This window comes from Columba livia, chromosome 11, assembly GCF_036013475.1.
Source record: "Columba livia isolate bColLiv1 breed racing homer chromosome 11, bColLiv1.pat.W.v2, whole genome shotgun sequence".
NCBI classification, from domain to species: domain Eukaryota; kingdom Metazoa; phylum Chordata; class Aves; order Columbiformes; family Columbidae; genus Columba; species Columba livia.
The window spans coordinates 1,120,645-1,136,426 of record NC_088612.1 but is presented as its reverse complement, the minus strand read 5'-3'; the positions used below and the strand labels follow the sequence as shown (position 1 = coordinate 1,136,426).

Here is a 15,782-nt window from a genome sequence, read left to right as displayed (position 1 = left end):
CTGTAACACTTCATAGCTTCATTACAGTGGTTTGTGGTAGGAGTGTGAAGCAAAGGTAATGTCTCCAGCGATACTGATAAATGTTGTTCTTGTCTTGCTCAGTAATTCCAATGCAGCAGCCAGCTCAAGGCTGGACTATGATCTGGGTTTTATGCAAGGCTGGTTTCGTGATGCCTTCATTTATAATTAGTTTCTGCCAGCATGTCTCTGGTATTGTTGGTCTAACCTCGGGCTGAAAGGAAAGTGCCACGTTCCCTAACACGGGAGACATGAGTAAGAATGTTGACATGGATTCGGTGCACGATTAGTGCTGCTTTGGCTTCAGATTATCTAGATCAGACACTATCCTGTAGTATGATATTCATCCAAATTCAAAACATGGTGATCTGGCCAAACCAAAATGCAGCGGAGCACGGTGTTCACGAGGAGCCGAGGCCAGTTTCGCCGTGGTGTGGATGCCAGGGAAGGCACCGACAGCTGAAAACATGGACACGGGTGCAGCGCCGGGCTGCTGCTGGTGCTTTTGGAGAAACCCTGCCTGTGAGCAGTACAGAAATGCCTCTAACTTCCGTTTTGTGGGTGCTCATTACTTCCTGCTGTTAAGTATCTTCTATTGATAACTGTCAAATATAATAAAAACAAAAGGCAGAGATCTCTAGGTATAGAGGTTGAGCCCCATGAAAGGGAGAGGGGCATTCTGGGCTTCTCTGAAGGTTAGCGGAGGGTGAAACACCAAAGGGTCATCCAAAGCTTCGTGGTTGACATTTGAAACCATGTCAGAGCACAGAAAGGATCCGGCACATGTTGGTGTCTCTGGATCAGCTCCATTATCTCTATCAGATCTCTTCATGTTTCCAGCAAGGAGGTGTTTGCACAGTGGATAAGAGCCTTCATTTTCAATCCAAAACCATTCTTCAGTCTGCTCCAGAGGCCAAATCCTCAAACAGTTCGGTAATTCTAGCATAATCTTTTTCATGTGATTCCAGCACAACCTGGTTGTGACTTCTACTTGAAAGTATTTGCAGGGCTACAGCAAACTCCTCTGAACTGCTTTGTTAAGCAAGCTCCCGTATCTCTAGACTTTGCTTAACAATTGCAAAATGGATAGCCAGTTAATATTTATCCTATTGTTACTAAAACTCACAATTCAGTGTGTCTTACTTCAGAGAGCAGTACACGTGTCAGTAGTAATTATTCCTCGAGTTAGAACCTCCCAAGCTAAATCAAAGGCAACTGTGGCTTGAGCTAAATGGCTGAAGGATGTCTTCAAAGGCAGCCCCTCACTTAAAGATGCAGCTGCCTTCAGTTCCTATCACTTATCCTTTCGGATGGCAAGTTCATTCCAAATTTACTATGGGATCTTTGCAAGTCCCTGGGGTTATCTGCCCACCTTAAAATTTACTTTTATATTTTTATGTCCTGCTTGAAATCTCCCAGCTGAAGACTGTTTCAGTCTAGCATCTTCTGTGGATGACACACAGAAAGGCACAAACCACATCCTGTCTGGAGACTACATCACTTCATCAACAGCAAAAACCCAGCAGTGATCTAGGAGAAAAACCACTGCAGAGCTATTCCACCGGCTCTAGGTTTCACTAGGCTTTTAGAATGTTTTGGTGTTCTGAGTTAGGATGTCTCGAAGGGACCAGGTTTGTGCGAAGTTGTCTGTGAGATAGTGTGAGTAAAGCCTGGGACGTGACGCGAAGGGGTGGAAGGTGGGGTTAGCCTGTCTGCCCTGGCTCTGGCTCACAATGCTCTGTGTGCCCGAGCCACTGGCTGCCTCCTTCCAGCCCCCGGAGCTGCGCTGCCCCTTGCGCCCACAGTGTCACACTCACCTCCCTGGATCTCCAGACCATGTGCGGTGGTGCCTGCGAGAGGCTGGGCGTGCCAGCTGGGGACGTTTTTGCATTGGGCAGGCCCCCATTGGACAGAATAGCTCTCAAATTGCAGTACTGTGTGCTGGGGAGGGCTGCTAGGGGATGAAATGCGCTGGATTGCCAGTGTGGCTCCAGTATAAAATTGGCTGGAAGTCCTTGTCACAAGGACTTGTTGTCACAAGGACTTGTCACAAGGACTTGTTCCTAGTGTAGAAGCAGTAACTGGGGTCCAGTTTGGCGTGAGCTGGCCGCCTGGCTGGGAGAGGTGATTGAGCAGGGCCAGCGCTGCCTGGGAGGCTGTGCCCGACCACGCGGTTCCTGTGCCGAGTAACTGGAAAAAATGACTTGCTTAATGGGATGCAGGCGCATGAGCTGAATCAGCCTCGACAGGGGTTTTGTTGTTTCAACTGTTCCTTGTATTGAAAACTCTCTCCGCAGCCATCTGTGAAGGCTGGCTGTGCACCAGCGGTGCCGGACCAGCGCTGCTGAGCGGTGCGAACTGGGGAGGGCAAGCCCTGCCCCTGGGCAGCGAGGGAGGGGGAGAAGGGCAGGTTGAGCCTCTACCCTTTGCTCTGGGGCAGCTCAGCAGGGGCAAGGGAAGGCGTACAGCCCGGCCAGCTGTGCGTCTCCTCCGCTCCCAACAGCAAAGCACAAACTGCATTTTTGCGGAGAGCAGAGAGACAGCAAAAGGGTGGCAGCTGCTTCAGCCCACGCTGCGTGCTTAGTCTGTGAAGGTTTTGTCTGTCAAATGCATGCAGGCTCTGCTGCCTCCAAACATTGTTCACAGCCGCAGCCATCGCTGTGCTTTGTTTGGTGCAGGCAACTGTGCTGGGGCTGTGCTTGCCAGGTGGCTTTCAGGACCCTGTGGCTTGCAAAGGGAAATGCTTTTCAAACCTCCTCTTCCCCTGCTGTGTAGAAATGGACACGGAGAGAAATGGAGACGCAGTCCGTGAGCACCCCACGCACTCACCTTCCCGAGTTCCCGAATCCTTTGCTTTGCCTAGATGCAGTGACACTGTATGTTTGCATTACAGAGGGGTGGGTGCAAGGGGACAGTCACACTGGCTGAGATCAACAGCAGCCTAGGCAGCGAGGCCCAGACTAGTGATTCTCCGGCCGTGTTCAGCAGAGGTGCAGCTACAGCTGGAATTCTGGGTCTGGGTTTTGCGCACTCTAGTTGAAGAGAGTGGGGGATCACCCTAGAGAAGAGCAGCAAAAATAACAGTGACAAAGTCCAGCAAAAGTAATAGCAACACTACCCTCGCCCCTCATATTCTGTTTGGAACAACTGGAATAAGAGTCATCAAGCCTAAATGACGAAGAATTAAAGAGGGAGAGAACAAGCCTCAGGTGTGAAGCTGGGGCCATACAAAAGGTCCTGCTCCCCAGGTCCGTGGTGGTTCGAAGTGCAGTGAGAAGGGTTGGCGTGAGGCAGGAGGAGCTGCGGCTGGACTGCTGCCTTTCTGCTGCAGGGAATGTCATCTTCACTGCATGTGCAGAGTGATGAGATCGTTACCTGAGGAACGGGGATGACGATGCTACCCTCCTCGCATGCATGTCTTTATCCCACAAGGAGGCTCAATGGGAAAGAGCACTGTGCAGGTATGAAACCTGTGGGCGCAGGTCTGCAGCAGAAGAAATAACAGCTGGGTGCTTTTTTCCCAGCAACCTGCTTGTTTCTGAACTACCTGAGTGTCACAGGAGTGGAAAGGAGTTCAGCCAAGCATTGCACTTGAGCAGCAGCTTGTGTTGGGGGTGGAAGGCTGCAGCTGGCGAGCATGTGCGCACATGAGGAGCGTGTGTGTGTGTGCACTCCCTGCACACAGCAGATGCTCCTGCATATGCAGCCGCGCAAGCCTGGTGGCTGCAGCTTGGAGAGGAAACGGAGAGCAGCTGGTGTTTTGTCTTGTGAGTATATCAGTGTGGCTGCTGGCATTTTCAGGTCTGTTTTAAAGCATGGCAGAGGGTTGGTGCTGTATGCAAGAAGAATTTGATTTTGCTGTCAGCAGGCTCCTGTTCTGAGGTCCTCGGAGCCATGAGAATTTACAGAGCCAACATTGTCTCTTATGCAAGTCTTGTAGATGTGCAAGTCTTGTGGATGGTAGAACTAAGGCTCAAAGCAGGGATGTGGCTTGCCTTTCATCTCCCAGAGCCTCCTCAACCACGTGCAGAGGCAGCTCCATCAGCTCTTGAGACCCCCCTGGGAGGAAGGAGGGGTGTTTTTAGCTCCTGTGCTTGCAGAAAGAGTTTTGAAAACATGAAGGAGTGATAATCTCTTTTTCTTGCTGAGCACTGGTTTTAAGTTCGGACCTGTGCAAAGTTTCATGCTGGTACTACTGCCTCTTGAAAACCACCTAATCCAGGGTATTTCTCTCCAAGGTATTGTGCAAGTCTAATGAACAACACACAAATCACTGCTAAAAGAAGAGAGCCCTTCACTAGGCATGTCTAGCAAGCAGAGGAAGGTGCTTTACTTGCCTGGCAAGCTGGCTGCAGGGTAGAGAAGTGTGATGGGAGAAGGATGGCGCTGGGGAGAGGTCGGGAGGGAAGAGCTGCCTCTCTGGGTTCCCCTGTAATTGCCACTGCTTGAGACAATCAGCAGCATGTTTGCAGCAAGGCGGGTCTGTGCGGGGCTCGGCACAGTCCCCACGAGGTGACGTACTGCCCGCCTATGTGTTTGCTCTCGTTGTCTTTACCCGGTGCTTAGGTTGGCTCCAGCTCCCAGCAAAGCCCCCAAAGTCCTTTCTGGGGGATGGATTGAGTTCTCCTACCATTCTCTTCATGAAAGGATCTGAGCACCTTGGGTCTGAGGGAGCGCTGAGGTTTAAGCTTTATGCCAGTGCTTCCAGTTTGTATTTTGGCGGCATTTTATAAATAGCAGGAAACACAGTTGTTTTCAGCGTGCTTTTCTAAAACCTCGATTACTCACCCTGCAGTGCAGCATCTTCTCCAGCTAAGGCCATCTATTATTTCTATCCGCCACCACGGCCTGGCTGGAGTCAGACATCTCTGCACACTGCAGGGCATATCGGCTTCAGCACGGATCTGTTCTGCCTGGATCCGACGTGCGGAGGAGCTGGGAGCTCCCGGTGCAGATTGCTCATCGAAATGCAAACCTCATCCCCGTGAAGCTTCTGTCTGCCAGCATCCCCTTTGACAAACTGATGGTCCGTGATAACAGAGAATTTTATCTCCATTCTTAAACATCTCCGGCATGATTATTAGTGTCTTCCTATTGCACGATAAACAACATGGAGCCCTCAGCTTTTCTGGAAGATATAGGCGTGCAAGTTACATCTGCACGGTGGGTAAGCTGTGCATTCACAGCTTCTGCAGTCAGCCAACAGACCGCTCCAGATTCCCGAGGTCAGGCTGTTGCTGCTGGCCGCTTATCTCCTCACTCAGCAGCAGAGCAGACTCTTGGGGTGAAAAGCTGGGCCTGTTGAGATCAGTGGCAAAGTCCTGCTTGGTTTACTTGAGTCAGGATTTCTCACTTAATGTCTTCATTTCTGAGTGAGCAGGGGAAAAAGTTCTTTCTTTGCTGGGTGTCTTTTTTTGGAGCACGGGCTGGGCAGTGGTTCTGCTCCGGTCTGTGCAGTGGTTCTGTTCTGGGCTGTGCAGTGGTTCTGCTCCGGTCTGTGCAGTGGTTCTGCTCTGTGCTGGGCAGTGGTTCTGCTCTGTGCTGTGCAGCGGTTCTGCTCTGGGCTGGGCAGTGGTTCTGTTCCGGGCTGTGCAGCGGTTCTGCTCTGGGCTGGGCAGTGGTTCTGTTCCGGGCTGTGCAGCGGTTCTGCTCTGGGCTGTGCAGTGGTTCTGCTCTGGGCTGTGCAGCGGTTCTGTTCTGGGCTGTGCAGTGGTTCTGCTCCGGGCTGGGCAGTGGTTCTGCTCTGTGCTGTGCAGCGGTTCTGCTCTGTGCTGGGCAGCGGTTCTGCTCCGGTCTGTGCAGTGGTTCTGCTCCGGGCTGGGCAGTGGTTCTGCTCCGGGCTGGGCAGTGGTTCTGCTCTGTGCTGTGCAGTGGTTCTGCTCCGGGCTGGGCAGTGGTTCTGCTCTGGGCTGGGCAGCGGTTCTGCTCTGTGCTGTGCAGTGGTTCTGTTCTGGGCTGTGCAGTGGTTCTGTTCTGGGCTGGGCAGTGGTTCTGTTCTGGGCTGTGCAGTGGTTCTGCTCTGGGCTGTGCAGTGGTTCTGCTCTGGGCTGTGCAGTGGTTCTGCTCTGGGCTGTGCAGTGGTTCTGCTCTGGGTTGGGCAGTGGTTCTGCTCTGTGCTGGGCAGTGGTTCTGCTCTGGGCTGTGCAGTGGTTCTGCTCTGTGCTGTGCAGTGGTTCTGTTCTGTGCTGTGCAGCGGTTCTGCTCTGTGCTGTGCAGTGGTTCTGTTCTGTGCTGTGCAGTGGTTCTGTTCTGTGCTGTGCAGCGGTTCTGCTCCGGGCTGGGCAGGAGGCGTGCAGGGGGTCGTGTCTGCCCTCGCCGGGTGAGCCGTGCTGGGGAAGGGCAGCGGGAGGACAGGGTCTGTCTGTGCCCCCACAGGCCTCTCAGCCTGAATACAGCGCCTGGTTTTCACCTGTCAGGACTGAAACACACGTCAACAACACAGCCCGAAGAATTCTGGTTAGGGTATAGGCCAGGATCTTCTCTTTTGGGACCATTTGGTAACTTTTGTGGCCCCTTTGTCTGATTGGGCAGTTTGTTCAGTGCTGCTGGAATCAAATTCATAATCCTTTTTGCCAAGCATGAAATTCCCTACAGGCAGCCTCGACCTGTTCGCAGGTTGGTGTGTAGAGTGCTGCTCTCACGTGTAATGAAAACACAAGGGTCTGTGCCGCGTTCCCGGGGGCTGCAGCAGCCCGTGCCACAGCTCTGAGCTCCACAACAGAGTCCGTGAGAAACCCAGGGGCTGCAGCCTCACCGTGCACATGCTTATGGTCCATTTTGGATCAGAAAAAGCCCTGGAACTAGTGGGTCCAAGGTGATTTATGACCAAGTATAGATCAAATAGCCACTCTGCTGGATCTCACTGGGAATATGAAGTTATGTAACTCTCAACTTTGTTGCTCATCATGACGCACTAAAGCCTTTGTCTCATCTGCTATTTTGTGCTGAAGACCTCAGCTTGATTAGGTTTTTTTTCATCCCATTTATCTCCTAGAGACTTTGATGCACCTCACCCTTTTTCTTAGGACACCACCTTGATCACAGAACACCTTGTAGATAATTCTGGTTATGTTTTTCCAAGGAATTTCCTATCTTTTTGTGGTAAATGCTCACAGAGCTCCACTGCAACAGTGGCCGAACCTCTAGTCTGGTACAAGTTTTTGATTTTGGAGAAATCATTCAAAGATGTATTTTCTCGTGTTCCAGAAGCGCCCGTAACAGAATGCGCAGTAAGGTGGAGTTAGAAGGAATTCAGCTGTGAGTTACTGAGTGTGCGGTGATGTGGCGCTTGCTGGTTTTGACCTGAACGCGGCCTGTGCTGCACCTCTGTAGGGCTGACGTGTGCTTGAGTCACCGTTAAAACCTGCTGCTGGTACAACCTTTGTCAAACTTGATCAGAGAAGGACAAAATAGAGGTAGAGGACAGAGACGGGCTTATCTGCAGCTGAGACACTGCCGGCCTCTAGACTGCAAATACACATATTTTTTAACAGCCTTCTGCAGAGGGAGAATTTGGCGGCCCTGTTCACCAGGGCCACAGGACGTGGCACTGCTGGTTCACGTTTTCTGTTTTTCATGTCTATGCCATTAAAATCAGCAATGCTCCTGTGAGATGACTCAGATTGAAACGGTGACAGCAGGGTTCCCAGCTCTGCTCTCTGGTCCGTGCACCCTGTGCAGCCGCTGCCGGGCTGGGCAGAGACCCGGGAGCTCAGCCAGGGAACCTGACACTTCTTGTGCCTCCCCCTGGGACCCAGCCAGGTGCTGTGCTGGCTGTCAGCAGCGGGGTCCTGGTGAGGTGAGACGTTGGCCAGGAATCAGAAGGCAAGATGGTGAATTATAAGCAAAGTGGTCACTAGCTCCTCTGAACTACAGCCTGTTCAGCAGCTGGAACGGCAAGGTCTGGTCCCCCATCTCCAGCCTCCCTGTGCGGGACAGAAAGCTCTGTTCCTGCTCCGTGGGCAGGCAGGGATCTCTCCTGGCTGGGCAGGGAGGGGTGTCCCCGGCAGCTGCTCCAGGCTCGTTGCAGCCCCACAGAGCAGCATGGCGTGAGAGCCCTGCACCTCCAGGCTGAGGACATGAAGAGGACGGATCTTGGCTGCTATCCCTCTCTGCCAAGGGAGTTGATTTAGCCGTTGCAAGTTATGATGGGCTTGGTTGTCCCGGGTGGGAAAACTTTCTCGGGAAGCAGCGTGTTCCCACACAGAGTATTGCCTCCCTAACCAGCCTTGTCCCCAGCCAGTTCCTGGTGCCCACAGCTGTGCCATCAGGTTCGTGTTTTACCCAGCACTGTTTGCTTGTGTGTCAGCTCTGCTTCATATCTGGCTTGGTGACCTGGCTGCTTTTTGGGGTATAAAAATGTTCTGTCTTGAATGTTGCCAGGTTCTTCTCCCTCACCTGAATCACCATAGTCTTCCCCCTCACTGAAAGCAACTGCTGCTTCAAGGATTGGAGGGTCTGTGCATTTGCCCTCCAGATGTGGTTGCATGGGGGAAACAGAAACAACCATGAGCATTCATAGGGTCGGAGTGATAGAATTAGAGGATCAGCCTCCTTAGGCTCTCCTCTGGGCCCCCAACAACAGCATGCAAACAGCCTTGCAGAAAGCAGTCTTGCCTTGGGTTGTGGTTTGGGTCTGAGCCCAGCGCCGTGCTCAGGTGCCATGGCAGCCGCTGGTGACAGGCAGGTCATACCGGGGATCCTGGGGCACACAGGGGGAAGGACCTGAAAACAAGCTCAGTTGAAGGCCTCATTTTGATAGCTTTTTCTTTTTTTTCCTTAGCAAAACTGATACTGGAAGCTACGGGACACACCAGCTCTCAGTAGCTCATGGCTTGATGCATTTCGCACAAACTCATCTGGTCTTTGGCCGCAAGTGAAGCTGCTTTGTGCTCCCAGCAGTGATTTTACCCCTTTACCCTCCGGTATTCACAGCAAACTGTGCCTACCAGGTAAGAAACCCAAGTAATCATTGGATTGTAAGGAAATCTTTGTAGTATTTCATTTTTCTGGGAAACATGGAGAAGTGTGCTTGCCCCGTCCATTCATCTTTCACAATGGCCTGTGTTAAGCTGCCGTCTGAAGGAGCAGGGCTGGACAGGACTCTGGAGAGACAGCTTCTGTCTCCTCACTCAGCCAGAGGCATTGGCTTTGGGCAACCCCGCACACGCCTCCCCCCCAACATCAATGGGCTGCTGGTGCACCTGTTGGCTCCCGCCCGCAGCAAAGTGATGCCGCCGGCCCCGTGGTGTCACCGGCCCCATGGTGCCACTGGACCCTGCCGGGTGGCCCCCAGCAGAAGCAGGAGCAGCAGCCCTGACCCCCGGCCAGGCTTACAGAGCTGGGATGCAAATCAGCAGCTGCTCCATGGCCCAGGCCATCAAACCCTTAACCCTGGGGCTGGACCCATTGCCAAGTGTCTGCTGGACTGGTGCTAGGCACAGCATTCGCTGGAAGCAGCTCCCTTTGCGGTGAAATATGGGTATTCATGTGTGTCTGTGTGTGCACTTGCATGCCCAAGACATCAAATTGCTTCATTTATATTTGGATTACCACCCATTTTCATGCATTCAAACACTGCCAGCTGTGTTAATAATGGCTGCGGCACATCAGCCGCTTCTGTTCTCTCCCAGACTTGTTATTTTTCCCGCTGATTGTTCTATCTATTTCACGAGACTGCTACAGTGCTGTTTCTTTCACATAAACAGTCTCAGGTAGGAAATTCTAGTGCAGACTGTGTATTTTTAGCAGCTATCAATTTGGGCTGGCAGGATCCTGGGTGCGTTAGAGCAGGGAGACACCTCAAAGCCGGGATCAGCTGGCTACAGAGGCTGAGGCAGACTGAAAGGAAAAAGAGTATATTACAATTTTGGGATGTTTAAAAAACACGTGCCTCCCCTCCGATACTCCAGACTATTGAGCTTTATCGGTTCTACTGCAAACTACAAATGCTTTTTGTGTAATGACAGCTCTTTAATTGGAACTTGGAAGCAATAGCATCTGCTGATTATAGCATGGTCCAGCATGTTCTTATTCCTCAGTTTTATTTCCAGCTCTGCAACCCAATTGTTGCATGCCTCAAGGCAAGTGACTTCACCTCTCAGTGTCTTTGCCTCCACAGATGGGGTTAAAACCGCCGGTGAAGATCCCTGGACAGAACCTGCTCAAATGGCACAGTCTTGGATTGCTTTTCCATCCTGTGTACATTTGGGAACCCATGTATCAGTCCAGTGGATGAGGGTTTGGGGTCCTGCCTTGCACAGGCATACCCTATGAGATACTCCAGGTTTGAACAATGGAAATTTTATAGGCTCCAATTAACTGGCTGGGCAAGAAACTACAGATTTGCTGTTATGAGTCCTCACTTGCATGGAATGTCATTTAGTGTCTGCTCTCCTTGCCAAAGAGAGTTATTAACATGTGTCGATCCAGAGTATATTTCTAGGGTGATGAAAAAGGGGAAAAACCCTCTCACACTGAAGCGATCCTCAGTTCTGTTAGTAAAAGGGTTTGTTTCCCAAGAGGGATATTATATACTAGCGATTATGGAAAAAATGAAGCAACGCAGTTCAGAGAGACAGCGCGGCTAATTCTGCTGTCCGCAGCCTTTCCCTCCAGCTTGGGGGGGATGCTGGTGTAGATGAAGGAGCACGACAGTGGTTGCTGGGATGCCTCTCTTTCAAGCCTTCGTTTTGGGATTGCCCGTTTGAACAGCAGGAACAGAACATTCCTCCTTACAGCCAAAGGTGCCCGAGTGGCGTGCAGCCCCACACCACGGCACCGTTGTCCCTTGCATTGGGGATTTCAAACACAGGCCCTGGCAGAGTGTTAAAGTCGTCACTCGATCAAACTGGGGCAAGGGCAGAAGTACGCAAGGAAACAGAGGTCAGACCTGTACTGAGAAGTGGCAGAAAGAACAGTACATGACTGTTACGTGTGCTTATGGGCAAGCAGTGGTGTAAACTGCAACAAGCAAGTTGCAATTTTTTTCTAGTCTTACTTAAAAATGTTCTCAAAGTCCGCGAGTACAGCGTCACAGGACGCCTGATATTTTGTAATGCCGCAAACACTGACCTTAAAAGACACCAGAAATCTCGCTGGGAGTTTTATCCATTTGCAGTGGAAACATGAGGTCTTTAATCGTAAGAATATTTCAATACTTTCTGGGATTTTTTCCACTTTGGCACAGCTGTTCCCTGACAGATTGCAAGAAGAGCGGAATTCAGTAGTAACAGCTGGATCCTGCAGGATGCTGAAGTCCTTCTGCCCCCGGCCAGGTGTCCTCAGCCCTCACCCCGAGCAGCTCGGCCCCCCACGGCATTACTCAGCTTTTTCAATGTGGAGCCGTTCTTACCCCCTCGGCCTTGCTGCTGACTTTTCTCTTTCTGTGGAAATGAGCCCAAACTGGCGCCATTCTCTGCAGGGACTCATTAGTCTTCCTGCCTTGGAAAGGGCTCGGTGGTGCTGTAGGAAAGCTGTGGATGATGATACCACTGCAACATTTACGCCTGAATTTTCTCCCTCTTAGAAAAGCAGCATCTCGATGCTAGATTTAGCAACAACAGCAGCATAACTGAATTGTTTATTACGTTGTAACAAGGTTATGTAGAGGAAATGTCAAGGGAAATGACTTCCTTCCCCCATTTCTAAAACTAAGTATAGACTCCAAACAGGTATTAATTCCGACAGAATTTAACAGTTTGGGAAGGCATGTTTTGTTTTGTTGAGCAGAAAAAATGTGGTATCTTTGCTACAGTTGTCGTGATCAATGTAAATTGAACCCCTAGTTCAGACATAAAATATCTGCTATTGCATAAACAGTCCCTGGGCTTTACCCACACAGCACCACTAGGGCCAGTGGTGAAGCTCTTGGCAGCTGCAGCAGCCAAAGGGGTTTCACGCTGTTCTGGCCCTTCCTGGTACTTGCTGCCTCAGAGACCAGTGTATTGCAGAATCCCCTGTTGTTCAAGAGAAGGCAGAAAACATGTTTTCCCTCTTTTCCCCCTGGCCTTTCCTTGTCAGAACAAGGAAGAAAAGCAGGAGGCTGAGGCAAAACAAACACGAGCAGGGCAGGATGGTGTTTGGTTACTTCGGGGGCAACTTAGCTTACTGTTTTTAATACAGCTGTGGTAGCCTGTGTGAGAGGAGGACACCCCCACTTCCCAGCGAGTCCCCCGTGCTGCTGCCGCTCTGCGCTGGGAAGGGCCGTGTCCTCTGCAAGGTGATGCTTTCCCCAGGAATGGACCCATCGGCTGCACCGTGTTCTAGCCGGGAATGGCAATTTTGGTCTTCAGCCTGCCCAGCACCCAGAAATCCCAGCCCCCAGAAATCCCACCTCCTGGCACATCGAGCTTTGCTTCAGCACCGATGTCGAGTTCACAGCTGCCAGAGCACGGCCCGGGGCAGAGCAGAAATCCACTCTCCTCCCCACCCAACCTTACGCTATAGGGACAGCCCAGAAGAGCCGATGGCGCAGGCAGAGGGTGGCCAGACCATCCTGGGTGACCCAGCTCTGATGGCAGGGAGGTGTCGACACCCTTGGGAACAACCAGCTGCGGTTGTTCCTGTCCCCGGGGCACAGGCAGACAGGACAGGGCCAGGCACCTGCTGCAGGGAGTTCAGACTCATCAGGACAGCACTTTGCAGCCGCCAGAATGGTAATTTTTTTTAATTGCTCCAACTTGATTGCATGCAATCACCTGCCCTTCAAGGACAAAGCACAAGGAAGAGTGTTTTAACACTGAGGTCAACTTCTAATTACTCTCAGCCTCTGGGCTGACTTTGGCAACTTCCTATTCCAGCAGCGCTGAAACTCAGATGAGCATTTATCTGAATAGAGGCTGCTTTTGCTGCCCTTCACTAACCTCCCAGTCATTGACTATAGAAATTATCATAGGGTTTCAGCTCATATATATGTAAAAAATAGCTATATAATACAATGTTGGATTACAGTCCACTGAAATATATGTGTAACTAAGTGGGTCATATCCTAGAGTACTATCATTCCCACAAGGATTTTTAAAACATAAAGCCACGTGTAGGCAAGTTCAAATGTAAGCCTGACTTTGTGTTTGGGTTTTGTTGTTTTTTCTTAATGAAAACCTTTTCAAAAAATCAAAATCAAGTTAACAGCCATCTTTTTAAACAAACCCAAAGCAACTGACTTTGCTTTGTGCAGCAGGGTGAGCTGGCTTCTGCATCTGCACAGGATAATGGTTACAGTGACTTACAGCCTAAATTTGTCCCACAGGTCCCTAGGGCCAGGCCTGCATTACAAGCTTATGATAATAAGGAAATGCTGCTCAAAGAAAATATTTCTTTCACACCATTTCTGTATCATTAAAATCCCATTGTAGGTGTCTAGTTAAATCAACATGATTTTTTATCCTGTTTAGGTTATTTTACTTACTGAAATGGGAGATGCTCTGGCAGCAGAAGTACCCCTAGGAAAGTTTGTCATTTTTACTACATTGAGAAAATCTGGTGTTAGAGACAGGGTTGTTATGTCAAGGCATTTTTTTAGTCTAGACTATGTCTTTAGACCAGAGATTTAGTATTTTGGATAGCAGGTAGTTGCCAAACTGCACGTAGGACCCTGACTCCTGGGGACCAAAGCCTGTCAACTGTCAGTGTCACTTCTGACAAGGTGACCGCCCGTTCGTGCCACCCAGCAGCGTTGGTCTTGCTGATGGAAAAACAAAGTCTGGTACAGATGGGACACACAGTCTTTGTTACAGAAATATCAGCATCAAAAGCATGGGGAAAAAAAAAAGAAGGATATATTTCACTTACACATACCACTCAAGTGAACAGTATAACTTGAGGTATCAAAGCAACTTTTGAGTGGAGAATCTGACTACTCTTTTGATTCTGATTCAGGAAATCGTTTAAGCATAAGCTTATCTCTGCTATAGATCTGCTCGGTTCAAAAAAAAAACACCAAAAAGAAAGAAAGAAGAGAGAGAACTGCAGTGTAGGAGCCAAATCTGTGATGCTGATTTAAGGCTTTTCTTCCCTCTGTGGTTTTCTTCTGTCTGCGGCTTAGAGGGGAAAAAAAGAGGCAGAGAGCAGCTTGTGGCTGTTTTGGGAGCCCTGATCAGTGGCCAAAAGGTGCAGAACAGCCTTTTGCCCAGGGAGGAGAGCAGCAGATCCGGCACACGGGAGGGAAGAGCTGTTCCCACGTTCTCCGAGGCTCGCGGTGGTGTCTGTCCAGCCGCAGTCCCGCTCAGGGAAGCGGGGAGCTATTCCTGACACCGGGTGTCCCATCCAAGCGCTAGTGTGTCCTACGGTTTTAGCGTTGTTGAGTTTATAACAGATAAGGAGAACGGGCTGCTAAAAAGAGTAAGTGAAGTAGGTTCCCACCTTGGATTACAACAGAGAGGGAAGGCACAAGGTCACGGCTGGAGCACGGGCAGGCCGTAGGGTTCCCAACCCGCAGAGCAGCTACAAAGCTGGGGTAGCAGAAAGCTCGTCAAGTGCCTCTGCAATGCTGGAAAGGTTTACAGTCCTTATTCCCAGCGGGCAGCAAATAGATGTGGTAATTCATGCAAAGAACCTCTTGGTCACGTACAGGGATTTACATCCAGGGATGCTGACAGCTCAGAACAGGTTGGATGGCTCAAGCAATGGATGTGCAGAGCCGCGGGCAGCGCCGAGCACGGGCTGTGCCGGACACGCGGGCTGCGTCCCGACTCGCCTCTTCTCTCTCTGCCTTAGTCCTTCCCTCTGGAGCCCCCAGCCGCTATTTTCCTTACCGGCCTGAAACCCCGTGCCCTGTCTGCAGGAGAGATTGGAATTTTAAGCAAACCTGCACTAAGATAGTTATTTTTGGTGGAGATTCAGTGAAAGCTCATGGTTTCAGCAGTTTTGCTTTGAGTTTTGAGTGGAAACTTGCACTCCAAGTGAGGTTTGTGTGCTGCAAAAGAGGCAGAAGCATTCACAGAAATTTCTGGAAGTTAAAGTTTCAGATTTGTTCAGCACCAGAACACTCTCTTTTCGGTTCCCAGGGTGCTGGAGCATAAAGGTGTCTCTCGATGAGAGCAGAGGCATCGCTCATCCTTCTGCTCCTCACCCTTCTCCCTCTCCAGCCTCATCTGCCGGAGGTTTTACTGAGGGGTTTCTGGCTGGTGTCTGGCTGGACCGTTTCCCCCGCGAGGGCACCCTGACCTCACCCGCTGTGTGTGGCAGTGAGAAGCCACCACTCGGTAACGCGCTGGCCCTGCGGGGTGGCCATGCCTGGGAAGACAGGGTGACAGGACCTGCTGCTCGGGTTCTGGGAGGGTGGCGGAGGACAGAGGCCAGGCGGAGCGGACAAGACCCTTTGGGAGGCCTTCAAAGCTGAGAGGCTGCTGGAGATGAGGGAACTGTGTGGCTGGATACTTTAATGGGAAACAGGGATTTCAGTCCCAAACTTCCCTCTGACTGTGGGTGCTGTGAACAGGAAAGGTGGACATCTGAATAACACAGGAACAGTCAACCCTCTCTGGTGCGGATGACGATATGGAGTGGTATCATGGCCTGCAGCAGTCCTGCTGCTTATCTGTGTGGTCCCGCAGACTTTTCAGCCCTTTTAGTTGTATGTGTTGAATATTAGAGACTCTTGACCTGCTTCTCTTTGGCTGTGGGCCTGTTGTTGGTTCCCAGGTGGTTACTGGTCCTGCTGTGTGGGTAGTATCTGGGAGCCTATCCAGCCTGGATTTTGAGAGGGTTGTATATCATTGAGCTCAATCCACTGGCAGGTCACAGATGCAGTTTTCCTTCCCTTC

The 15,782-nt window shown here is 50.9% G+C and overlaps 1 protein-coding gene across 3 annotated transcripts in view; it reads left to right on the top strand.

The window, feature by feature from the left end:
* MAPK6 (mitogen-activated protein kinase 6) overlaps nt 1-15,782 on the top strand; it is an 83,945-nt gene that overhangs the window by 30,935 nt on the left and 37,228 nt on the right. For 2 of the 3 annotated variants that reach the window (XM_065076409.1, XM_065076406.1), the window contains exon 2: nt 8,801-8,969. The gene's annotated coding sequence lies outside the window, so the exon portion shown is untranslated. Of the gene's footprint in view, nt 1-3,691; nt 3,786-8,800; nt 8,970-15,782 lie in introns of those variants that run through there. The other variant, XM_065076408.1, reaches the window with a different exon arrangement.